The 27,468-nt window shown below is 41.1% G+C and overlaps 1 protein-coding gene across 2 annotated transcripts in view; it reads left to right on the top strand.

Moving 5' to 3' along the window:
* The window catches only part of SCUBE1 (signal peptide, CUB domain and EGF like domain containing 1), a 1,931,683-nt gene that overhangs the window by 142,207 nt on the left and 1,762,008 nt on the right, over nt 1-27,468 (top strand). The gene's annotated exons all lie outside the window — the stretch shown is intronic.

The following is a 27,468-nucleotide window of genomic DNA, read 5'->3' as shown; positions in this document are numbered from 1 at the left end:
CACTCTGGTAAACCAATTTAAAAAACTGCATTGCTAGATGGATAGTTAAATGAATCCAGACATGTTATACAAAAGCTGAAAGACAGTTACTAGTTCCTCCTAAAGCCCACTCAACTCAGGAAAATTGGGGCTTCTGTGCCATTTTTAGGGAACATGCCCATTGCTGACATCTGTAGGTCAGCTACATGGTCCACCACACACGCATTTACAAAACCTTATTAAGTGTATGTGGCAGCACTCCAACACTCTAGTGCGGGACAGGCAGTGTTATGTACTTTATTTCAAAGAATTCCAACTCTCACAGGATAGCCACTGCTTTGGGAGAGTGACTGCTTTACAGTCTATACCCAGCATGTGTATCTACAGCCACCAGCACTCATGTTGTATAGCATTTTAGGGCACTAGTGTAATTTTCCCTTTTAAAGGTATAAATCACCATATCCTTAAATAGGCATAGAAATCCTAACCATATTTAGACATAGCTCATGCAGTCCAAATACGGCATGACTACTTCCACTAGTTCTGAAAATCCACAACGATTTCTTGGAAAACTCGGCTTCAGCAGTTAGGGACTTCCCCTTGCTTGAATATTGATTTGTCCAAGAACTCATGGAGTTTTCAAAGAACTAAGATCCTTTGATGACGTTATTATGTCCAACCTTACGTCAAACTCGGCATCTTCAAGGTATAAATATGCCCACACGTGCCCAAGGAAACACACAGTGGTTTGGAGCAGTTCGACTATCTACTTGCCCGACGCATCCTGATGTAGCAAGTGCCGAAGGAAGCCGACCCTCCAGCAGACGCACTGAGAGAGACGCTGTCTTTTCTACTGCCGAGAAATCCAGCTCCAGTGTTTCCAAGCTCCCCTTGTGGGGTGTTGGGAAATTGAGTCCTGAGACAGAGAGATACCCAAACTCCTTCATTCTAAACCAAGGTATGGAGCTGATTAGACCCTAGGAGAAATCTTGGATAGATTCTTGCCAAAAAAATACTAAACTAATGCTACACCACACTTACTTCTTCCCTCATACTAGACTTAGGTTAGGTACATCGGGGTAGGCGTATTTTAGAAGCACCAGTTGAGTACTTTTAATCTTTATTTATTCATGTATATATTTTATGGCTAAGAAACCGTGCCATGCTTTTACAGTATTATTTTATAATACTCTTCTTGCTGTACGCCTTATACTTTACAGCCAGTATTACGATTGTAGCAGTTCATTTCTTCTGCATGAGAAAGAAGACTGTTCAATAAATACTTTTATTGAAAACGCCCGTCTATCTAACTGAGTAAAATATCTATCTATTGTTTCCACTACTCTGAAGATCAGTTTTATCTTGGGGAAACAAAGTTGTCATGTTTATGCAGTTGTCAGAAACGAATCCCTTTTTGTACATTCGAGAAAGTTGCTAGTGACCTCTGAGCTAGCTGGCACTCAAAATTAAGTATAATATATTCGATAGAGACCTAGTAGAAACAAGTCCTACGTCACATCTATAGGATATATTATTCCAATGCGCAGAGTCTATTGGGAATATAGGAACTACACTACATGGCTCCCAACATTTGGTAAGGCACTAATTTAATGCTAGATACTAGAGTAACTCAGTTGTGCTTTTCACAGAGACTCCTTTTTCCCATAAAATACTCCAATAAACGTCTGGAGCGGGTTAAAGGATAAAATATCCGCCATAACTAAGTAGGACGAAAAATCCTATGTATTAGTTTTTGGTTTTGTTCAACGTTGAAGGCTACAGTGTTTCAAAATATTGTGCACCTTATCTTTGAAACTTGCTCTGCAAGACTTTTCAACAAAATGTCGGATACCGACGACGAGAACGGTGGACCCACAGGCAATAATACGCGACCGGGTTTAGACGTTACAGGTCTACAACAAAATGACCCGGATGCTATAATCATCCCGGGAAACTTAAGGAAAACAATAGCTTTAAAGCGTATAGAAAATGGCCTATCACCAAGAGGTGGTAGAGTTATATTTGTCATAGAGGCACATGAATATCGGCAGACAGAAGTATTCTATTCATGGATTATCTTCCCAGAAGCAAATCCCTCAGCACATATGTTCCACTTCTATAAGATAGAGGAACCTCCAGCGGAAAACTCTCCTTTTGAGGACGTTGAAATTCCACTAACTTACCAAGAGCATCTGCTCTGGTTTAAATGCGCCCTACAACATCAAAATCACATTACCAGGCTCGGTCCATTAGGGAGACCAGGAGCAATATGGCCGGTACTAGCCAGCTATACACCACATCCTGCCATTGAACAAATGACAGGCCCAGAATTGTTAGCTCAGCTAAAATAATTAATTAAAATACATAGACAATTGGTACAATATGTCATGCAGACTCTAACAGTCCAACCTGCTATAAGAATTCCACAGCAAACCCCGCATCAGGGGAACACAAACAAAATTACACCGCAGACTATAAAATCAGTCTTAGGTATATTACCCACAAAAAGGGAACAAATTCCATTCTGGGGAGCTCAAAAAATTACTCAGATCGAGGCAGTATTTGCCAATAGTACACCTCATGAGAAACTCAGGATTCTAACAATCTGTTTACCAATGGGCATCGCACCACACCTGGAGGACTGTGACACTTTAGCTACAGTCTTTGCTGCAATCTATACAAAAACACATGGTGTACCATCCATGGCGGTGATACCAGACGTCCTGAAACAGATTCAAAATGAATACTGGGCAGAGCCTGCTTTAAATCATGGTATGAAATTACTGAAGGATTTCAAGCAGGTCTCAACTATAATATTAGCTAATATTAAAGGTGAAAGAACTTGATATAACTGAACAACCATATGAACTGGCCAGAATAATAGAAAAATCCTATGAAGAACTAGGTAGAGATAAATTGGGAGGGAAACCAGTAAAACCCAAACTAACAGAAAATCCTGAGAAAGTTTTTATCAAAAAAACACTCACTACTCCTAAAAAGAAATGGGAAAATACTAGACAGGCACTTCCTAAAGAGAAGCGTTCCCAATCCAGAGGTAGGTCTCCTCAAAAGGAGCCCTCTGAAAAAAGATATACTCTCAGAAATGGGGATAATTTGAGAAAACCTGATAGATATCAAAATACTGATACACTTTCCTCTCGTACCTTTCAGACTTCCTCGCAGAAATCCGAAAGAAGAGGACGATCAGAACACAAGGAAAATAAAACTCAATTCACCAAAAAGAAGGTAGCAAGTTTAAAAATCAGACATGCCGAGGATCTTGAGGACACAATTCAAGAACGGGGAGTGGGCCCAGACAATGCTGGACAGCGCAGCAGAAGTTACCATAGCTCGCAGGATCCTGAAGGATCATCTGGAGACAGTGGACCTGAATGAATACATTCAAGTTGAAACTGCCGATACCAGAGTTAGTGTACCCCATAAGTTATATGAAGTAACACTCCGGATAGAGGGAGACATAACTAGAAAAATAAGAGCACTCTTTTGGGAAAAACTCTGTAAGGGTTATGACATTCTTCTGGCTGAAAAAGACTGGCCACCGGAATTTGTCAGGGAGTGCCCAGATGGCGAAGAGATCATTATGCCAGCCTTCTCAAATCATATTCCTATTCATAAAAAATACACATATGCCAGAAAATGGGCAGTGGCCCAGGCTCCAGCATTATATAAAAATCATGTGGGATGGGATGAGGATTCTCCTCACCATAAGATCTAGCTAAAAAATCAACCTACTGCTCGGAGGCAGTATCCAGTTAAGCAAGAAGCTAAAAAACAGTTCAGGGAGATCCTAGATCAACTTGAATACCAAGGGGTGATTGAAACATGCACCTCGTCCATGAACAATCCTTTGTTTCCTGTCTCCAAACCAGACAATACATATCGTCTAGTTTTGGATTACAGACATTTAAACTCTTGTTGCAAAACTTTTGCAATACAAAATGCACATAGTACAGCACTGATGAATAACATTGTGCGCAAAAAATGTAAAACTACATTAGATATTTCAAATGGTTTCTTCTGTCAAAACATTGCACCTGAAAGCAGGTACTTGACCTCTTTCTCAATAATGGGGACAGAACGACACTTCTGTCGTCTCCCCCAGGGATTCAAGAATAGTCCAGGGTTATTTTCAGCCAGAGTAACAGACTTACTACAAACGTATGATGATGAGGCATTATCTTATGTTGATGACCTTTATCTTACAGACGATGACTTGGATAGGCACTTGAACAGAGTGAACACCATAATACTTGGTTTCGCATCTGAAGGGTACAAATTCAATTTTAAGAAATCAAGAATTGCCCACCTCAACGTCCTATTCTTAGGATACAAACTTTCAAGTGAAGGCAAAAGCCTGGCAGCAAACTTTCTAGAGAAATGTGCGCTGCTCCAACCTCCAAAAACGCTGAAATAAACCTACAGTCAGTTCTAGGATTCCTGAATTTCAGAAGAACTTGCATTCTAAATTACGCAGAAAGGGTTAAACCTCTCTACGAATTAATCAAACCTGATTTCAAATCAACTAATTGGATTCAACAACACACAGAAATTTTGTGTTCAGTGCAAACAGACATGTTAGCAACAACACATTTACAGACACGCGTAAATGAACGCAACCTTGTAATCCAAATCATCTCAGGAAGATGCGGATTCACATACCTAACCTTTAATGAAGGTGAAAAGGAACCAATAGCTTATAAATCACACTTGTACACATAAGCTGAAATGAAATTCACTCCAACAGAAAAAATTCTGACAGTGGTTCAAACTGCAGTAGCAAAAGAGAGAGCTGTCGCACAGGGAAAACGCATAAAGGTCGTTACTCCCGTACCTGCCTTAGAGGCAGTGACAAAAGCGAGCATTCCGAATGCAAAGGCTTTACATCCGAGATGGATACAATGGGTTAACTCTCTTGCTGCAACAGACTTTGAATACCTTTTTGACCCATACTTGAAAATTCAAGAATTTGTCCAATACGAACAAGAATGTCCTCTGCCTACTGAGATTCGGACTCTAGAACATTACGGATGTATAATCTATACAGACGGATCAGCACAGCCCGCAATTGGGGGTAAGCAAGCTTATAGTGCTGCGTGCGCGATTGTTAAAGGTCGCTGGCACGATGGTAAATTCAGACCTATGGTCACAAAAACTCAATCTCTCGGAGACTGTACAGCTCAGCGAGCTGAACTACAGGCTTTCAAGATGGCGCTGGAAAATACCGATCGTGAATTCCCCACACTCATAGTGTGCGATTCGTATTACTGCGTCCAGTCTTACAATGAATACTTGCAGAACTGGGTTCAAAACGGTTTCTAAGATACAAAAGGTGGCACAATCAAGCATAAATTGCTTTCGGAACAAGTAGTTCTATTACAGAAAGAACTACAAAAGACTCACGTGATCCATACATTGAGTCATCAGCGTGATGGTGTTCACGTTGCAGGGAACACAGTCTAAAGGTTTTTGTTCAGTTAGGACTCGGGTGCACTGCCTGTTCATACGCACAGCGGTTTCAAAATTAAATAAATTACAGGTGCAAATCGGCGAGTGGACAAACCTAAAACCACTCGGACTAAGTAGACAATTGCCACTTGACTAACTGAAAAGGGGGGTTGCCGATGCACTCAAACACAGTGATTAGATTGTTAGGTAACAATACAACAAAATTTGTTTAAACAACATAAATGGCAGAAGTAATCCAACAGAACTCCAATGAAGGGTAACTCGTGGAGTCTTTATTGCAGTATACAGCCAGCCGACACGTGTTTCATCGCACTCGCGATTCCTCAGGGCTGTAACAAACAAATGGTTGACAATAGAACATTTGTCTTGCATGGATATAGTTACAACAAGACCTTAGTTTGTGGCCTGTACATACTTGATCTTAGCTTCTACTGCAGGACATGTACCCTAATTCACCTTTGTGACGTATCAGTGCCACCACAACATATCCGTGTCGGGAGTGTGCTGAATGCCGATATTAATAGTCGACGTGTAGGTGACTAGTGAGTTTATACTGACACGTTCTTTGGGATAAAAGATATATATCATCATGGTAGTCGCAACGGAAAAAGTGTTCTGTCCGTGTACGACTCATTCATACCACATGCTTTGTGACTTGTATGTGATACTGTGACTCAATGCACAGAAAGGGCACATACCTAGATGGCTGTGTCAAAGTCAGAAGGTCTGTATAATCAACATAAGAAATAGAGGGAACAAAATGGGAAAAACCTCGTCACTTGAAGGATCGTGATTACAAGTCATCAGGCAAAAAGCAAAAATAGTGAGACTGTCAAATAAAATAAAAGGAAGCTCACCGCTCAGCTGGTGATAATTCCGACCCAGCCGGGCCCTTGACCGACGATACTCGGTATCAGTATGTATGCTGACAAGTAGGGTTCGCAATTCTGTAACCAGACCAATTTTGCGGAGTTACTAAACGAATATTCATATTACAACGATTAAAACTAAGAACAACGTTATCCTAATTTAGGATTGCATTTCATGTCCTGTATCAGAAATGCGAGAATCAAACAAGCGGACATCGTAACAGGTTTGTCCAATTTGTCACAATGGGATCCGGTATACCATTCATTCTAAGTTTTTAAGAATGTGATAAGGGACTTACATGTAGTACTGTAGCCGTTTCTTTAAGGCTCGGAGGTCTCCGTATTTGATAGTTCCAATCTTGTTAAAAACATCGAACAGGGTACTGTTCTGGAAAGATTAGGGGCCCCGGTAAGAGTATTGTCCAATAAAAATGTATATGACAAGATCGTAGCTGAGATATGAGAGTCTCTCTAGCTTACCTGTTGATAGGTTCGATCTTCGTAAAGATGCCGGGTATGGCTCTAAGACGACGGGATACCCCAGGCTGAAATGACACCAAAATTACATGGGGTCAATTTCCTCGTGTGGTTCCACAAGACCAGTTCCTTAGTGAGGAAAGTCAAGCACGGTATCGGTCCTATCTTAATTTCTTACCTGTGTGCAGTTCTGGAGCGACGTGTAGCGCTTCCTGACCTACGAGTTGTGTTCCTGTTTGGACACGTGACCGGGTCTCTCAAGACCTTATATACGTCACTATGCTGCGCGCTCGATCGACTAGACCGTTTGGGTACGTTTTGGTCGTGTCCATATTGGGTTCTCAGTTGAGCCCAGATATTCTAAAGCGATAATAAGGGGAAGTTATCTAAGAGATCTGTAACCCGGTTTACGAGTTCTAAGGAAGTTTAAGTGGATCTTGTTTCGACGTCTTAAACAGAAAAAGCGATCTCGGTCAGCCTCCAGAATGACTGGTCTGTGAACACCGGGAATCAAAGTGATTGTTTCCCGGTGCATATCCCAGTCATACGTGAACATAATGATATCCAACTTGCAAATTTAAAATACAGTCATAGTTGAAATTCACTCATATAACATCACTTAATTCTCAGAAGTATATGTTCAGGTGTCAAACAACAAAATTATTACAGTAGAGTGCAGGAGAGTTATCATAGCATGAAGGATATCAATTTGACATGTGCAATATAACTCTTTAACAGACACAGATCTGCATACAGTGTGGATGTCTTACAGCATTTCAATTTAAATTATCATGTTTGGCTTCTCAGTCTCCCAGGAAATATTGCATCTCCTGGTCGTAATTGAGTCCCTGTTCTACAGACTTCAGACGCATGATCCAAGTTGTCTCTGTGCGTCTCAGTTTCAGTTCACGGTTGCCACCTCTAACGTCCTGATGGACTGTTTCAATGCCATAGAATTTGACTATTTTGTTGGTCTTGTCCTTCTGGCAAGAGGCTACGTGTAAGGCGACTGGGTATTTAGGATCGCCATTTAGGATAGCCCTTATGTGTTCCATCATTCTCTCTTTGAGTTGTCTGATGGTGCTTCCAACATAGAACTTTCCACATTCACATTCTATGATGTAAATCACAAATTTAGTAGTGCAGTTGATATTGTCTTTAATGATGTAGGAAACACCATCTGGACCCTTAAGTTGAGTTGTACCATGTTTGGTCCATTTACACATGCTGCAGAACCCGCATTTGTAAAAGCCCAGGCTATGTTGTGTCATCCATGTGGTGCATGTTGTGTCACGAGGCACGGTAGGACTCAATTTGTTCCTAAGCGTATTGCCTCGTCTGAAAGAAATTTGAGGTCTATCTCCAATGTGATTAGTTAGAGCCCTCTCTGATTTCAATAGACCCCAATGCTTGGTGAGACTCTTCCGTAAAGCCTCATGATATGAATTAAAGTCAGTCACCATTCTGATTAGTTCTTTACCAGAAACGGTGGGTTTGTGTGCGGTAGTGAGAGTGTGGGATCTCTTAACCTTTCTGACTCTTTTCTCGGCTCTCTTGATTGTTTTCGCTGAATAGCCCCTTGTTTAGAATCTCTCCTTCATGCTTTTCAAACATTTCCCGAACTCACAGTCCTCACTACAGTTCCTTCTCGCCCTTAGGAATTCGCCATAAGGTATGGCGTTTATTTGATGTGGAGGATGCGAGCTCGAGGCATGCAAGACAGCAATGCATGCTGTGGATTTCCTGAAAAGTCTACTGTGTAGACAGTTAGATGCTACATAAAACTCAATGTCCAGAAATTCAATATTTGTCCTGCTCCAATTCATAGTGAATTGGATCTCCCAAGTATTCTCATTTAAATGTCTGAAAAAGTCGTTCAGAAGCTCTTCCGAGCCGGACCAGATTAGGATGCAATCATCAATATATCGACCCCAGAATATAATGGAGTCGATATATTGAGCACCCCTCTTACCCCAGATTAAATCAGATTCCAAGGCGCCCATGAATAGGTTAGCAAATGAGGGTGATATCTTTGAGCCCATGGCCACTCCCTTTTTCTGACGGTACCAGTTTTTATCAAACATAAAGAAGTTGTTGTTTAGCACCAGTTCGGTCATTGTGGACAACATCAGAGTATGTTGCCAAAGTGTAGCTGATCTGTTGTAGAGGAATTTGTTGATTGCCTGCATGCCTAGATCTATGTTGATGCTGGTGTATAACGAAACCACATCTAACGTGACAAGTTGGGGTCCCTCTTGCCATTGGATGTCTGCTAGTGTACTCAGAATGTGTTTCGTATCCTGTATGTAGGAGGGTAGATTTCTGACTAGGGGACCCAAGAAGAGATCCTCGTATTCAGCTATTCTTTCAGTTGGGCCCCCTATGCCTGAAACTATTGGTCTCCCTGGTGGGAAAGGGAGATTTTTGTGTACTTTTGGAAGCGTGTAAAGCCATGGATATGTCGGTCGGAACACTTTAAGGTACAAGTACTCTTCCTCATTTAATAACCCTGATTGTTTCCAAGTTAACAACTGTGAGTTGATTTCAAGTGTTAAAGGACCAATGGGGTTATATGTGAGGCGTTCATAGCAGGAGTCATCCAGTAATTGTTGTGAAATTTCTTGGTTGTAGTCTACACGGTCCATTATCACTACGTTGCCTCCCTTGTCCGCCTCCGCCTCTCTAATAGAGATAGTGTTGTCATTCATGAGTGTAGTGAGTGCAAATCTTTCCCCATTGGTAAGATTATCCTTGTATTTACACATTCTGTCCTTTCGTAGACGATTCAGGTTATCCAAGTCCTCTACCACACGTTTGTGAAAGTTATCAATTGCATTGCCACCAGGTAGTGTGGGAATCCATTTGGATTTTGATTTTAACCCACTGGCAATGCTGTAATCAGATTCTATGTCCAGTTCCTCTAGTAATCTTTCCATATCTAGAGGAGAGTCTTCCATATCAGTCAAAGACAAAAGAAGGTGGGTTGTATGCACATCTTTTATTGATAGGGAATCAGTAGTATTTTGTACAGGTGTAATTCTCATCCCTCTTTCCCTTTTCTCCAGCCCAAAGAAATGTTTTTTGAGTTTCAAGTTTCTTACAAATTTAAAGAGGTCAATCTTTAGTTTGCAGATGTCCCCTGTGGCATATGGGTTGAAGTTCAGACCCTTGCTTAAAAGGGAAACCATGTCCGGAGTGAGGTGTAGCTTAGAGAGATTGATTACCTGTACTTCCCTAGTGTCTGCATTGTTTAATTCTTGTTGGCTCCTGATCTCCGCTTCCTTCTGTAATCCTCTGAACTTGCTGCCCCTGCCCCTCCTGGTTTTTGCTCTGATTGGTTTCTTGGGGGAACGTATCTGTTGCCCTTGCGTATCCGTAAAACCTCTTGAAAAAAAGCTGGCATGTTCTGTCTGTCTTGATTGTCTGAGTCCCCCCCCCGTTGTATTAACAGAGTTTAGAGAAGTATTGCTGGAAGACAAAGAAGCAGGTTCTGAGCTTGTTCTATTTCTGTTGTCAGTTTTAGAGCTGCTAGGGATCAAGGAGTCATACTTTTTATCAAAAGTGAAAATCCTGCCACGAGTGTAGTCCAACTCATCCCTTCTTAGTTGCCTGGCTTTCCTATTTTTAATATCCGATTGATGTTTCAATTGGATTTCGTCCAGAATGGTGGAATTCTTGATTGTGGGTTCGGGCAGATTAAGGTCTTTAATTTCTTGTTCTAGGGTTGCAATTTCAGCTTGCAATTTGGTCACCTTCCGTTCGGCACTAACTATCAGTATCTCCATAAGGGTAATGGAGTTGTTAGTTAGAGATTCTTCCCATTTTACCATGAGGTCAGCATCTAGGTCATCGTAGGTGGGGAATATCTGGCCTCTTAAACCTCTCGGAATACGTTTCAATCTCAGATATTGTTTTAGCGTAACCCCATCCCACCATTTGGAATTCTCTAATTTCTTTAATCTTTCCAATTTGAGGAATTTGTCTTTAAGACCCTCTATGCGAGGGGGATTGGTGCTGGTAGAAGCCGATTGGTTGGACATAACTTTCGCTAGATTTTCAAATAACTCTTCTGCCACTTTAGTACGATCCATTTCAGGATGATCTAACAGTTTCCGACCTAGGGGTATTCTAGGTGACACGGAAAATATAAACAAGTTCAATGGTGCGTGGCGGCTACCCACAACTGAAATAAGCTATGTAGTCTAAAGGTTTTTGTTCAGTTAGGACTCGGGTGCACTGCCTGTTCATACGCACAGCGGTTTCAAAATTAAATAAATTACAGGTGCAAATCGGCGAGTGGACAAACCTAAAACCACTCGGACTAAGTAGACAATTGCCACTTGACTAACTGAAAAGGGGGGTTGCCGATGCACTCAAACACAGTGATTAGATTGTTAGGTAACAATACAACAAAATTTGTTTAAACAACATAAATGGCAGAAGTAATCCAACAGAACTCCAATGAAGGGTAACTCGTGGAGTCTTTATTGCAGTATACAGCCAGCCGACACGTGTTTCATCGCACTCGCGATTCCTCAGGGCTGAAACAAACAAATGGTTGACAATAGAACATTTGTCTTGCATGGATATAGTTACAACAAGACCTTAGTTTGTGGCCTGTACATACTTGATCTTAGCTTCTACTGCAGGACATGTACCCTAATTCACCTTTGTGATGTATCAGTGCCACCACAACATATCCGTGTCTGGAGTGTGCTGAATGCCGATATTAATAGTCGACGTGTAGGTGACTAGTGAGTTTATACTGACACGTTCTTTGGGATAAAAGATATATATCATCATGGTAGTCGCAACGGAAAAAGTGGTTTGTCCGTGTACGACTCATTCATACCACATGCTTTGTGACTTGTGTGTGATACTGTGACTCAATGCACAGAAAGGGCACATACCTAGATGGCTGTGTCAAAGTCAGAAGGTCTGTATAATCAACATAAGAAATAGAGGGAACAAAATGGGAAAAACCTCGTCACTTGAAGGATCGTGATTACAAGTCATCAGGCAAAAAGCAAAAATAGTGAGACTGTCAAATAAAATAAAAGGAAGCTCACCGCTCAGCTGGTGATAATTCCGACCCAGCCGGGCCCTTGACCGACGATACTCGGTATCAGTATGTATGCTGACAAGTAGGGTTCGCAATTCTGTAACCAGACCAATTTTGCTGAGTTACTAAACGAATATTCATATTACAACGATTAAAACTAAGAACAACGTTATCTAATTTAGGATTGCATTTCATGTCCTGTATCAGAAATGCGAGAATCAAACAAGCGGACATCGTAACAGGTTTGTCCAATTTGTCACAATGGGATCCGGTATACCATTCATACTAAGTTTTTAAGAATGTGATAAGGGACTTACATGTAGTACTGTAGCCGTTTCTTTAAGGCTCGGAGGTCTCCGTATTTGATAGTTCCAATCTTGTTAAAAACATCGAACAGGGTACTGTTCTGGAAAGATTAGGGGCCCGGTAAGAGTATTGTCCAATAAAAATGTATATGACAAGATCGTAGCTGAGATATGAGAGTCTCTCTAGCTTACCTGTTGATAGGTTCGATCTTCGTAAAGATTCCGGGTATGGCTCTAAGACGACGGGATACCCCAGGCTGAAATGACACCAAAATTACATGGGGTCAATTTCCTCGTGTGGTTCCACAAGACCAGTTCCTTAGTGAGGAAAGTCAAGCACGGTATCGGTCCTATCTTAATTTCTTACCTGTGTGCAGTTCTGGAGTGACGTGTAGCGCTTCCTGACCTCCGAGTTGTGTTCCTGTTTGGACACGTGACCGGGTCTCTCAAGACCTTATATACGTCACTATGCTGCGCGCCCGATCGACTAGACCGTTTGGGTACGTTTTGGTCGTGTCCATATTGGGTTCTCAGTTGAGCCCAGATATTCTAAAGCGATAGTAAGGGGAAGTTATCTAAGAGATCTGTAACCCGGTTTACGAGTTCTAAGGAAGTTTAAGTGGATCTTGTTACGACGTCTTAAACAGAAAAAGCGATCTCGGTCAGCCTCCAGAATGACTGGGCTGTGAACACCGTGAATCAAAGTGATTGTTTCCCGGTGCATATCCCAGTCATACGTGAACATAATGATATCCAACTTGCAAATTTAAAATACAGTCATAGTTGAAATTCACTCATATAACATCACTTAATTCTCAGAAGTATATGTTCAGGTGTCAAACAACAAAATTATTACAGTAGAGTGCAGGAGAGTTATCATAGCATGAAGGATATCAATTTGACATGTGCAATATAACTCTTTAACAGACACAGATCTGCATACAGTGTGGATGTCTTACAGCATTTCAATTTAAATTATCATGTTTGGCTTCTCAGTCTCCCAGGAAATATTGCATCTCCTGGTCGTAATTGAGTCCCTGTTCTACAGACTTCAGACGCATGATCCAAGTTGCCTCTGTGCGTCTCAGTTTCAGTTCACGGTTGCCACCTCTAACGTCCTGATGGACTGTTTCAATGCCATAGAATTTGACTATTTTGTTGGTCTTGTCCTTCTGGCAAGAGGCTACGTGTAAGGCGACTGGGTATTTAGGATCGCCATTTAGGATAGCCCTTATGTGTTCCATCATTCTCTCTTTGAGTTGTCTGATGGTGCTTCCCACATAGAACTTTCCACATTCACATTCTATGATGTAAATCACAAATTTAGTAGTGCAGTTGATATTGTCTTTAATGATGTAGGAAACACCATCTGGACCCTTAAGTTGAGTTGTACCATGTTTGGTCCATTTACACATGCTGCAGAACCCGCATTTGTAAAAGCCCAGGCTATGTTGTGTCATCCATGTGGTGCATGTTGTGTCACGAGGCACGGTAGGACTCAATTTGTTCCTAAGCGTATTGCCTCGTCTGAAAGAAATTTGAGGTCTATCTCCAATATGATTAGTTAGAGCCCTCTCTGATTTCAATAGACCCCAATGCTTGGTGAGACTCTTCCGTAAAGCCTCATGATATGAATTAAAGTCAGTCACCATTCTGATTAGTTCTTTACCAGAAACGGTGGGTTTGTGTGCGGTAGTGAGAGTGTGGGATCTCTTAACCTTTCTGACTCTTTTCTCGGCTCTCTTGATTGTTTTCGCTGAATAGCCCCTTGTTTAGAATCTCTCCTTCATGCTTTTCAAACATTTCCCGAACTCACAGTCCTCACTACAGTTCCTTCTCGCCCTTAGGAATTCGCCATAAGGTATGGCGTTTATTTGATGTGGAGGATGCGAGCTCGAGGCATGCAAGACAGCAATGCATGCTGTGGATTTCCTGAAAAGTCTACTGTGTAGACAGTTAGATGCTACATAAAACTCAATGTCCAGAAATTCAATATTTGTCCTGCTCCAATTCATAGTGAATTGGATCTCCCAAGTATTCTCATTTAAATGTCTGAAAAAGTCGTTCAGAAGCTCTTCCGAGCCGGACCAGATTAGGATGCAATCATCAATATCAAATCATCAAATGTTCTATTGTCAACCATTTGTTTGTTTCACCCCTGAGGAATCGCGAGTGCGATGAAACACATGTTGGCTGGCTGTATACTGCAATAAAGACTCCACGAGTTACCCTTCATTGGAGTTCTGTTGCACGTTGCAGGGAATTCATTGGCTGATGAAGCCGCGAAGGCAGCTGTGCAAACGGCTTCCGTAGCTGCAATCACTCGTTCAAAAACAAAAATAGACAGCGAAATAATGCAGGCTGTCGCCGCTTCCAACAAAGATAGAGGTAAAACATTACCAAAAGGCTTTCCACTCAAGTACTCATATATAACTGATGCAAATAATGTTCCTTTTGCTCGAATCCCTAGAGTGGGGGGATAGAGTAATTCCAAACAAGGAACACATATGAGGAGTAATCTTCACAGCACATGAAGGGCTCGCCTCTGCAAACCCAGGTGTTCCCGCCACAGTGTCATTATTAAAGTAAAGATACTGGTGGCTGCGCATGAGGAAACAGACTCGAAACTATGTTTTGGAATGTGAAATCTGCCAGAAAATGAAAGTTTCAACAGTGAAACGTCCTGCGAAGACGCCCCTTCTTATTTCAGATAAACCACTAGCGTGCGTTTACCTGGACCATTGTGGTCCCTTACAAAGGGATGGCAACTATAAATATATCATGATCGCAGTGGATTCATGCTCAAGATTCATTTCGCTGTGGCCTCAGCGCTCGGCTGATGCCCGAACTGTTATAAAAGATTTGCGAGTCTTTATCGGCACATACACAATCGGCACGCTACATTCTGACCAGGGTTCTGCGTTTAACTCTCGAGCTTACAAGGAGGCCATGGCCAATCTGGGCGTTGCATTGCGGTACTCAAGTCCGTTCCATCCTTAGGAAAATTCTGTAGTGGAAAGAAAAAACCGGGACATAAAGCAATCTATAACAGCAAGGGTATTCGGCTCGGGTGACGGGTGGGTCAAACATCTAATAAGTGTCCAACGTAGTCTTAATAATCTGCCAAGAAATTCTCTGGGTGGAATCACTCCATATGAATTCCTTTTTGGTACTAGAATGATAGTCGAAGACCTCGATCGTCATACTTCAGTGGTAGAACAAAAATCCTTTAATATCGAAGACCGTATGGCTGTTTTGCAGGACTTAAATGAAACAAGAAGAAGTCTAAGCAACACATTACAGAAACAAACGACCACTGAAGAAAAACCGGCTGTCCCAGCAAGACCTGTCTGGATTCCAAAAAATTGGGGATCTGGTCAGAGAAAAAATAGCGAATAAGAAGGAATTTGGGCCTTCTTACAGAAAACCAGTACCTGTGCTAGCAATCCACGGATCAAGAACAGTGTTACTGCCGCACCTTGCTGGAAGAAAGGAGAACCGGTCCGTATCAATTGACCTGGTAAAACCAGATCATGTGGCCGATAAAAAGTATTAGGCCCAGTGGACTCTAAAGATGTAGCAGAAGACCCAATCTTGCTACTATCCAAGAGATTCAAACTGAAAGACTCATCAAGTTTGAAGAATCTGCAGTGAGAAAAGAAGGACAAACAACAAAGCCATGGAACTTGTGCCTCTTGAAAACCAAATAACAGTTCGTCAATACACTCCTGTGAACAATGAGGTAGCATCTGACTATACCAATATGTCAAGGGAACAAGCAGCTCCAGCAATTTCAAGTAATCCGGATGCAATACCAACAATTGACAGAGCTGCCTCTGTCTATTTCATCAACTTTGATACGTTTTCGGAGGATCCCAGTGAGCCCGAAACAAAGCCAGCAGATAAAACTTTCAAGGAACAAGTAACTTTTTCACCAGCTTGCAAATACATATCTCATTTTATCATGGGTTGAGTTTTGGATTGTGTTAGGTGTACTTTTTCTCCTAATATGGCTCATTCTCGTTTTAAGTTTGGGAAAGTTAATAGATGGAAAATATAGTAAAATGGACACAGCAAGTAAGAACATCAACTTGCTTTTGAAGCCACACAAATAATCTCATCGTGAACAAAGAGACCTGTCATCAGTGAACATCACAGCCAGTCCTCTACCTGGTGGTATAGCATGGGACAGAACTGATTATGAAACAGTCTGCGACACTTGAGATAAGTGCTGACTCTCTGGGCACAACCAATTGGACGTGAAAACGTTCTGAAGAATTGTAATCAAACTTCAAGAAATGGTAATTTCCGTCATAGTTTATTCCATGTTATATCCACAGGAAATAGTTCAAATATTTAGCAAATTGCTGGTTTAACATCCTTAAACTTCCCAAAATATACACAGGAATCATTGAGGATTCACCCAATGCATTTCGGACTAATTTAAGTCCTTCGTCAGGGGTAGTCTGAAAGTAATGTAAACAAAAAATATATGTAGGATCATTGCAAGTGTCAAATTGCACAAACACATTAAAGTCAAATATCTGATGATGACTAGCATGCTGTATAGTGATAACAAACTCAGCCAATGTAACGTGTCGAATGGAATGAAGAATACCTAAAGCCCCAAGGTTGGTAATATAAAACAGAATGAAGAAAACGCCAAAAAGTGGTAAGAAGGTAGTTGAAAAACAGTTTACATAAACCGCGAGGCAGAGTGTACCATAAGTATACCATGTTGGCCCGAGATATTTAAAAACAAGTGTTAACAAGTGGGAAACGGAATGATGATACAAGAAGTGAAAGTAGATTGAAACAAATGTTGCAGCCGTTGAGAGAAAGTTTCTAAACGAATAGTGAAACAAACTGACAAATATGTTTAATACAACGTGGTGCACAAAATAACAGAGTTAAGTTAAAGAGAAAAGTATCGTGAAACACGAGCGGGATATACCATGCAGCAAAATGCGATTAGTTAAATGAAAGTGCTGACGAGTAACGAGAAGAACTTACTTTTAGAACCAAGATAAACAGCATATCAACGCCGTTCAGCCATTGTTGCACCAATGTGTTTGTCAGTGTCAAAGAAATAGAGAAGGTTCAAAGCAAGTTGACAAAATGTCAACATAGAAAGAGGACAACGTTAGTTGCGGCCATCTTGTAATGGTATGTGGTAAAAAGCTAAATGGTTACAAGCGAATGAGCGCGTGAATGAGGATGTTAAACCAGCAATTTTCTTGATTACCACACCTCGTCGGGGAGTGATATCTCAGGAGCACTCCACAACTTATAACACATTTACAACTGCGGAGTGCGTAACCCTAACCCTTCTTTACAGAACTGATTATGACATTTATGATCCTGTTGAGCTGTTGAAGATTCCACACCAATTTAAGGTTTCCTTGAGTGATTTTGTTTTACCCAGCACATTTTCTGATGATTGGGATTTTGAGACTGTTAATAACATGATGGTAGACTTAGAAATGTCAGCAAAATTAGCAAAACATGAATACTTAGAAGGTTCATCCAGTTATGAAGACATGTATTGTTTTTATCATTTTGGTCATCATTACTCGCACAAATCTGCAAATCCTAGAAATGTTTTAACTTATAATCAATGGGAACATTTCCCAACGCCACCAAAGGGTAGCTCTAAAACATTTTATGAAAAATGTCCATGCTTCTCAGGCTTTAATGTCACAAGTCCAGAAACATTTTACTTTAAAAATGTTAATAAGACAGGAATGAAAAGTATGTTGACTAATACTAAACAACTTTATTCTGCAGCCTTTTATGCTCAATTGTCCACATTTGACTTTTGGAAAGACAACATTGAGACAAAAACGGTATGGGGCACAAAAGACTGGCAGGTACAAGGTTTAAAAGCCTTATTCAGAGCCTGCATCATCCCAGAACAAATAATGTTTTTAAAGGAAACTATTCAACAGACATCTTGTCTTGGCCTGGCTAAGATAAAAGATTTAAACAAACCGTCCATACCTAAGCCCACACCTGATAGTAATGAAACTGCAGATGAGGAGGTAGACGCAAAACTACATTTTACAACAAAACAGAACTAATCCTGATTGGAAAAAATGGTTAATCTGGCCCTCATACACGAATAACTGAAAAGATAGATTCATGAATAAGGCACAAGGGTTTACAGTAACTAGCACAGATCCAAGATATGCCCAGAGACAACATCCAGGGATAACAACTTACAGTGTAGGAAAACTGCCATGAATGACTTCAAAAGTCCACACTCCCAGATATAAAACAACACTTAACTTTACTTAAAGATGGCATTGATTTAAGAGACTTCTTACAAGGACCTCGCAAACCACGTCATAAACGTTTCATATACGCCGGTATATACGCTGCTTATAATGAAGCATGGAAAGTCACGCAAATGGAAACTGCAGAACGAATACGAGAAATTGTTCGTATTAATTTTGCGAAAGCACTCTCTGTATTTGACAATGGGTTAACAACTCTGTCATCCAAAATGTAATCTTTGGACAGCATTGTATCCTCTGCCATAGACATAATGGAACAGGACGTGCTCATGTTACAACATGGACAGTCACAATTGCGTTCTATAATGCTGCTTGGCTGGACGTTACAAAACCTTCGTTCAGGCTTTGTGCCTTGGCGTATAATCAACACCACGTCATTGTTTACTGGATTTAACCTTACAGATAAACAAATCTCTTTGGCACAGAAAGGAGCAGACCACACGGTGCTGAACATAGAAAAACTGAAGAGATTACCATTAACTGTTTCTGAGAAACCAGCCGTTGAATGGATAATACATGGCACCATCACGATACCAGTGACGATTTTCCAGTTTCAGTATTGCTTAAAACACATACCAGCAGGCCTGTATGAAAGGTTGGGTAAAGAATACATAAAGTCGACCTGGGATTTACCATACACACACAAATGTTGGAGTGGGGAAAAGGAGGTATTTCTTAGTGATAAAAATTATTGCAAAACCAAATTGAGTGTTACACTTCTATGTCAGGGCATTAATTTGCATGGAGCCTGCGATGGTTCTTCAAACAACTTATCATGCCACCTGCAGGGTTCCCCGGCAGCGGTGATAGGTCCAATTTTTAGGCAGCTTTCCAATGGGAGCTACATAATGTTGAATGATCACAGCTATTGTGGAATGATGCCAGGAATAGCCTATCTCGTTAGTGTGTCAGCCAGGGTCACTTGTATGCAAGTATTGTTTCCTAACACTAAGACAGACGGGGAGTCGCTGCTATGGCCTTCACTGAACATCTCTTCTTTACGAATTGACACTTTAAGCAGAATGAAAGACATTCTTTTACAAAAAACTGTGCCACTGACCTCGTCCAAAGAGACGTATGATCTGCAAGTTGCAAGGACTTCTGCAGAGATACATGACCTATTATCAATGAACTGCCCCATACATTTAGCAGAAATGTTAGGTCGTATCTTAAACATGTCTGATCCCAGTGGTATTGTAAATGTATTTAAGACAATTTTTTCGGGACTGTTAGCACCGTTTGAAGCAGTCCTAGGCATTTTTTCCAAACTTTGTGCACTCTGTGTTCGGCGGCCTACCTCTCATTTTGGGACTTGTAGCAGGGATACTATTCTTGTTCCTTCTGCTCCGATATGGCAAGTCCAGTCACCAGCGATACCCAGATTACCATGGAGAACACTCTGCTTGCAATGCAGTATTGTGAACGCATAACACAGATTCTTGGCTTGGCTCGTTTGAGAGATCTGAATACCACGTGGTTCCTATCGATCAGACCAATCTGGCAAGATTGCATCTTACCTGTTCTACGATGCCTGCTTTGTGGAGAGGAATGCGTGTTGGATATCTGTCTGACACTTCCATCAGCACTGCCAACGGATGTTGACGCTTTGCTTGGTTCGGTAACGACTCAGGCATTGTGTTGCCCCCAACGGCTACCAATCTTGATGACGGCATTCATTGAAGTCTCACCAGCAATTCCAGCTGAAGGTGAGATACGAGGACCGATAGACACACAGGTACCATGTACTGCAAACATTGCTAATGCGACTGACGCTGACGGCAATGCTTCTCATCTGTGCACAATTGATCTACTTAATGAAGTGGTTCAACTTTCACCTACTGTGGTAGACGACTTCTTTGCCAGCCTAGAAAATTTAATGTTTTCTCCTGATACCAAGAATAACTTTTGAAAATAGCACACAGCGTTCTATGAACTCAAATTTCAACCTTCGCTTTTTCAAAACAAAACTTCTAACTTTGGAACTCTATTTTTCTACGATTTGATTTGACATTTTTCCTAAATTTTACTTTTTTGGCACAAAGTAATCTGCTTAAAGTAGAACTATTCTTAGAGAAAAAGAATTCTTTGAAGTAATCTGCTTAAAGTAGAACTATTCTTAGAGAAAAAGAATTCTTTGAATACATCCTAGAAACAATATTGACCTTATCAGCAAACAAATTCAGTTTATATATTCTGCTATGGGATGGTCTCGACTTTTTCTTCTGTAACTAAGAGCCATTTCCGCTTTACAAGTAAGTGCATTCTCAGCGCCGAGACGCCTGCGGGTATTTGTTGCGCTCTATAAATGTCAAAAATAAAATAAATAAATAAATAAAATTTCATAAATGTAATTTCATGATTCATTCGATTAGCATTGCCATTATCATATTATATGCGTACAATGAATTCATTGCTTTTTAAATTCGTACTGTACAAATGCTTATTTTATGTGTACACCCATTTTATAAATGCATTTTATGTATTTTTGGGTGGGATTGTAAACGTATGCTTTAAATATATTTTAGTGCTTACAATTTAGTAATATCCAGCATAATAAAGTGGAGTGGGTGTTGTATAGCATTTTAGGACCCTAGTGTAATTTTCCCGATTCATGCCCTTATATAGGTATAAATCACCATATCCTTATATAGGCAGAGAAATCATAACCATATTCATACATAGCTCATGCAGTCCAAATACTGCATGGCTACTGCCACTAGTTCCGAAAATCCACAATAATTTCTTGGAAAACTCTGCTTCAGCAGTTAGGGACTTCCCCTTGCTTGAATATTGATTTTTCCAAGAACTCATGGAGTTTTCAAAGAACTAAGACTCTTTGGTGACGTTATTATGTCCAACCTTACGTCAAACTCGGCACCTTCAAGGTATATATATGCCCACACTTGCCCAAACAAACACACAGTGGTTTGGAGCTGTTCGACTATCTACTTGCTCCACGCATCCTGCTGCAGCAAGTGCCGAAGGAAGCCGACCCTCCAGCAGACGCACTGAGAGAGACGCTGTCTTTTCTCTTGCCGAGAAATCCAGCTCCCGTGTTTCCAAGCTTCCCTTGCGGGGTGTTGGGAAATCGAGACCTGAGACAGAGAGATACCCGACCTCCTTAATTCTAAACCAAGGTACGGAGCTGATTAGACCCTAGGAGAAATCTTGGATAGATTCTTGGCAAAAAATACTAAACTAATGCTACAACACACTTACTTCTTCCCCCGTACTAGACTTAGGTTTATTGGGAATATAGGAACTACACTACACTAAGAGAACTAAAATGGCTCCCAATCGAACTGTGTGCCAGATACAGAACTGGCTGCCTCACACATAAAGCCCTGCACACAGGAAAACATGAGTATTTGGCTGCCAAACTCAAGAGGGCTGGTCAGACAAGGAACCTCAGGAGCTCCAGCACCCCACTACTCATCCCCATGAAAATACGGAAACAAAAATTGCTGCGCGGTCCTTCGCCGGAAACGCACCCAAAATCTGGAACGCCATCCCAGTCGGTATGAGGACTATCACCTCCTTCACAAAATCCCAAAAACAACTTAAAGTCCATTTCCTCAACCGCTCCCACCTGAATGGATAGCCGCCATCAAAACCCTATCCCCTTCTCGTCGTCTCTTCCTGACATTGTAGCTCTAAAACGTACCTAATGCCTGCTATTTGACCCCAGCTGCTCCTCCCCCCCTTAATTGGTCCAACCCCAAGACAACTTGCACTCTATGAGGTTATCTCAGGACTCACGGACTACCTCAATGCTGCTCAGCACACTTGGACTTCAGACCTATTATATAGAATCCTGCTTTATTGTATCACCCCCAAGACAACGTGCACTATATGAGGTTATCTCAGGTCTCACGTACTACCTCAATGCTGCTTAGCACACTTGGACTGCCAAACTTATATGTTGAATACTGCTTATTGTATGAATCTTGCTCAAAAACTGGTGTGAATCGCTCCGATACCCTCGGGTCAGGCTAGCGCTATATAAAGCTCCTTAATAAATGAATAAAAAATAAAAAAATCTGTGGCAGTATCCTTTGGACTCTTGAACAATCTCTAATATTCCACATTCAACCTGGTATATACTCACCCTTGAGTCACATACACTCTTAAGAGAATTATGCCATATATCCCCCACAAAGAATCATAAATCATCAGGTTTGCAAAAGTATATAAATTGATTTATTGATAAAAAACAAGTAATGCTAAGATTATAGTTAAAATGAGGGAAAAACCCTATACTTAATAGACACAAAATATCATAAAGCTAAATCAACAATGTTCAAATGGGCTCAAAAACAATCACATATTAATGCGCAATTCATTAAAAGACACAATAAAATAGTACAAAAGAGTACATAACACAGACAAACTCAATATGTCCTTTGCTTGTTACACATCTGTATTTCAACAATGATTTAGGCGAGGATCTTGGTGCCAAATACTCGTTGACCTCCACCTTTCTCACAGATTGTGTACTGTAATGAGCGTTGACGCGTTTCGATGGATGTATTGTTTCACCATCTTTTTCAAAAACGATTTATACTCTAAAATTAAAAACTATTTTCTGAGCAATGTCGATTTTTTCTGAGCAATGTCGATTTTACAAGCACCTCCTATGGGCGGTACTACTCGTTGCCACGATACTGTGCAAATAATTTTGAATATGGTATTTCAACTTTATGTCCACTGTTGCATTCCTTAAGAATATATCTGAGTGATAAACTGTGACAAACTATATAGTCGCCCTATACTGTGGCTAAATGGTCTGTAGCCTTCTCATTTACACATGAAATCTCTTTAAGGTCCTCGGCACCAAATAATTCATTTGTATTTTAATAGGACCCAAAAACAACCTCCTTTCTATGGGAGCTGGTTCACTGCTACTTGCGGACGAGTTGATCAAATCTATCGTCCTCTACAAGTCCTTCTTTATAGTTAGGGTTTGGGAATAACGCTCGTTGAAACATAGTATCGTCTTCCCGTACCAGATAGATTAAAAAAAAAAAAAAACATGCCTTGAACGGAATATGTTACTTACCCAGTAAGCCTTTGTTCTTGGCATGTAAGGCTGTAGATTCAGATGTGCCCTTCCTCCACCCCAGATACCTGTGTGGTTGGCAGTTTAACCCTTGCATGCGGCTGCGATTCTGTGCCTGTGCGGCAAAATCGCAAGTGGGCGGGTTCATGACGGCCCCCAGCCGTCATCAGCACACGAGCGCCGTAGTGCATGACGGATGGGGGCCGTCAACAGCATGCAAGGGGTTAAGTTAATCTACATTACTTTCATGGACATCACATAACTTACACTGATTCTAACTCCATTCTCACCTTCTTGTGGGAAAACAATCTAACTATGGAGTTGATGCCCATGTACAGCATTAACAAAGGGAGGAGTCACAGTCTTATGACTCCAAAAGACTTTTTTGAAGAAAAACAGCTGCAATCATTCGTGCCCAAAACTAGATGGCTAACTTATGCAAAGCATGTGAATCTACAGCACTACATGCCAAGAACAGCTTCTTTTTAGGTAAATAGCATAATCCTTGTATCAATCTGTTGAAAGCTGGTGTACTACTCAAAGATTTGAGATTGATATTAAATAGTGCATTCTGTAGATAACTGGGGAATGCTTAACAAGACACCCAACTTTTTGCTCCAACCCAGGGGCAGATTCTCACCCACGTTGAAATCTTCAACAGGCATAGGGAATCTGCTGTTCCTTGCAGAAGAATATTCATCTTCCTTTTAAAAAACGATTTAACAAAAGATGACACGCAACAGACATGATGGTCAATTTACTGTTTATGGGATGAAAGTACATAAAATGCAGGAATGGGTACTGAGGGTATAGAAATAACTTACATTAACTATCTGTAGATTTGGTAAGAGTGAGAGAACACCAGTGGAAACAAACAAATCAAGACGACCGGGTAAATCATGATCGTTTTTTTTTTAAATCTCTGGCAGTAGGAGATTGAATTTAGGTTTTTAAAAAGCTGCCCAAAACACATTTTTGTGAGTATTGTTTTGGGGCGGTGCTCACCCTGTCTCTTGAGTGATTACTCTTTTCCTGGAGTAAGGGACTTTGATGAGTGTGACGAACAAAGAGGTACAGAATAGTACAAAGCCCTCAGAGAGGGGATTTAGGGCCCATCCTCATGCAGTGGTGCACAGTTCCACACAGATGAGGTTTGACCTGTTTTGATATTAAGATGGTTTCTGAGAAAGCAGTAGTTATCAAATGGCCAGTCGTATGTTAGACTCACTTGTTAACCCAATGACTAAACATGGACAGGTGTCTCTCTGTTGCGCAGTAATCGAACTGGTGTTTTAGGCCTTGTCGGTACTTTCTTCTCAAACACTGCGGGCTCTCAATGAGTTTTTCCGTTGCTCCTAAATTCTGATTTCATCTTAGGTCTTCTAATACTGTCCTTTATCTACAGTGTTGTCCCTGGTACGCTGTGCAGTTTTTAGTTGGATACACAATATGTGCAACGGGATTGTAGCTCCTTTCATAGTCCTATTTCAGGGGTGATTAAGATACTTTCACTGGTAACTAACGTCTGTGCTTAATCTGCGTCCAAGATTTTTCTTCACAGTCCTTAGCTTCCCTCCACCCCAAAGCTGTGTATACTTTCATAATATAAGGCTTTACATATATTTCAATGCAGAATGAATTGTATGCTTACTAGGAAGGTGTTCTGGCAAAATATTTACTTTTTAATTTCCAGCTGCATTTATATGGGCTCCATAGAATTGGCAGCCAACCTTTAGAGGCACTGGAACTAGGGGTGCTGGAGATGTTTTTCTGATAGGAAGAAGATCTATTACTTCCCCTTCAGTGGACATTTAAGTATTCAAATTCTTTGACATACATATGATTTTCTAAGTACATGTTGTTGTGAAACATCTTTTCACCATGATGTTCTATTTGTAGTTGCAGTAGTCATACTTGCTATTATAGGTCCTGAAGAAAGCCGGGCTAGATGCCCTTTATGGCTGAAACATGTCGACCACACTGCCTAGCGCCAAAAGGTAGCTTAACTACCCAGCGTGTTTTTAACTTTTGACACCTAGCTTTTGAACAATCTTTAGAGTTTGGGTAGCCAATTTTAATGATTGAGCACTGCACTTTTAGTTTACATCACTTTAGGATGCATTTAAAGATCCCAGAAATTACTTTGATATCTATTTCTGTACCGGCACTATTTGGTCGGTTTTGGGATGGTATGATTTTCAAATTCCCACATGATGCAATCTCCACCACATGGGTGGTCTGATGGGAATTTGCTCAGCCCCCTGTCACCTATAGTTTATATGTCTGGTACCCCGTGTTTCACTTTCACCAGTAGCGGCACACTGTTACCTTTGTAGGCACACATTTCTTTCAGACTTGATCTGCTCTTTTTTGTGTTTTATAGTTGTAGACAGGGGAGCGAGCAGACAGGTCTTAAAACAATCCCCCCGACCCTCCACACACCCTTCTTGTTATTCAGATGCTTTAGCATTCCCAGATCACCTTTGAGGAGCTAAGCTGGACAATCAGCCATGTAGAGTCACATTTGGGTCATTTTGCCGAATAATGTGCCCTATAAATCATAGTACAGCGCCTCACCATTTCTTAGCAATATAATGTGAAAATGCTGTCCAAAATGCACTAGAGGACACCACCATTCTTGCAGACTCTCTAGTGGCTAAGCTTCTACTTATTTGCTACACTCGTTTTTTAAATAGCTCTAGGATTATTCATTAGTGTTATTGAGTTCATTATGATACCCAGCATCCCTACTCTGAAAATTGTTCCAGCACCCCTGCTAACATCTCGTCAACGTAAGTAGATGTGCAGTTAAAAATAGTAAATGTATACTTCCATATGTAAGGTTATCTTTAGGATATGTTGCTAATCAATGTGGTAGAGTTCGTATTTATGCATGTCCAGTGGCGGCTGGTGCTTTTTGAAAGTGGTGAGGCAGAAAGGTTTGAGTTGAGTATAAAGTGCATGTGAGCAACCTTTCATCAAACAGTGGGGAGTGGTTGAAAAAATAAACTCGCAAAATCTAACTCATGCAGAGTGACACATCACTCAGCCTGCACCCACACAGACACATTGTTTTACTCATGTTTAATCACAGGCACACACTGCTTCACTCATCCTAAACTCACATTAGAATCCTGCTCACCCTGCACTCACAAGGGCATACCATTCATCCAGTGCATTCACACCTTCACACAACTCACTCTGTGCTCACATAAGCACACCATTCACTCGTACAATCTTACTACTCAACCAGTGGGCTCTCATTACTCACCCTGCGTACTGCTTGCCCTGCACTCAAACGCACGCAACACACTCTGCAATTGCACACAGTCACAATATTCACCATCATCACCACACACCATATACGCACACAGACCCCAGGCTGCAGCAGAACTAAACGCTCCCTGCACCCACACTCTCAAGCAGAGTCCTGCAGTGTGTTGGGGGTGGGAGGGGCTGTGGAGGCCCAGCAGTGGAACTACAAGGCTTCAGTCATTTCAGGAGTCCGCACTGATGATGACCCCCTTGGAAGTGCAGGCCGGTAGAACCATTAGGAACATCTCTGAAAGCTGGTATTTTCCCCAGTACATACTTCAATTATCAAAAGAAGAGAGTACTTTAAAACCTGCTTATAGCTGCCATAATGATTTCCTACTGAGTAATGCATGACCACAGATTGCTTTACTACATTAAAATCCGGAAAAGGGACTCGGTTGACATAGTAAAATCGTTAGGTGGCCCAGCTCACATCTGGCCAAAAGTTTGAATCCTGTAATTGTGATTTCATCTTTTCGAGGTCGATAACGTGTATTCTGTTAGTTTTAGTAATACACCTCAATGTGAAAATACTAAAGAAAGCATGAGCTAAGACAAGGATTGTTCAGCGTGACCCCATGATACCAACATGTGTTTTTCAGGCCAAACACAACACAAT

Source organism: Lissotriton vulgaris, chromosome 1_1, assembly GCF_964263255.1.
Source record: "Lissotriton vulgaris chromosome 1_1, aLisVul1.2, whole genome shotgun sequence".
NCBI classification, from domain to species: Eukaryota; Metazoa; Chordata; class Amphibia; order Caudata; family Salamandridae; genus Lissotriton; species Lissotriton vulgaris.
This window is presented reverse-complemented; position numbering and strand designations above follow the sequence as displayed.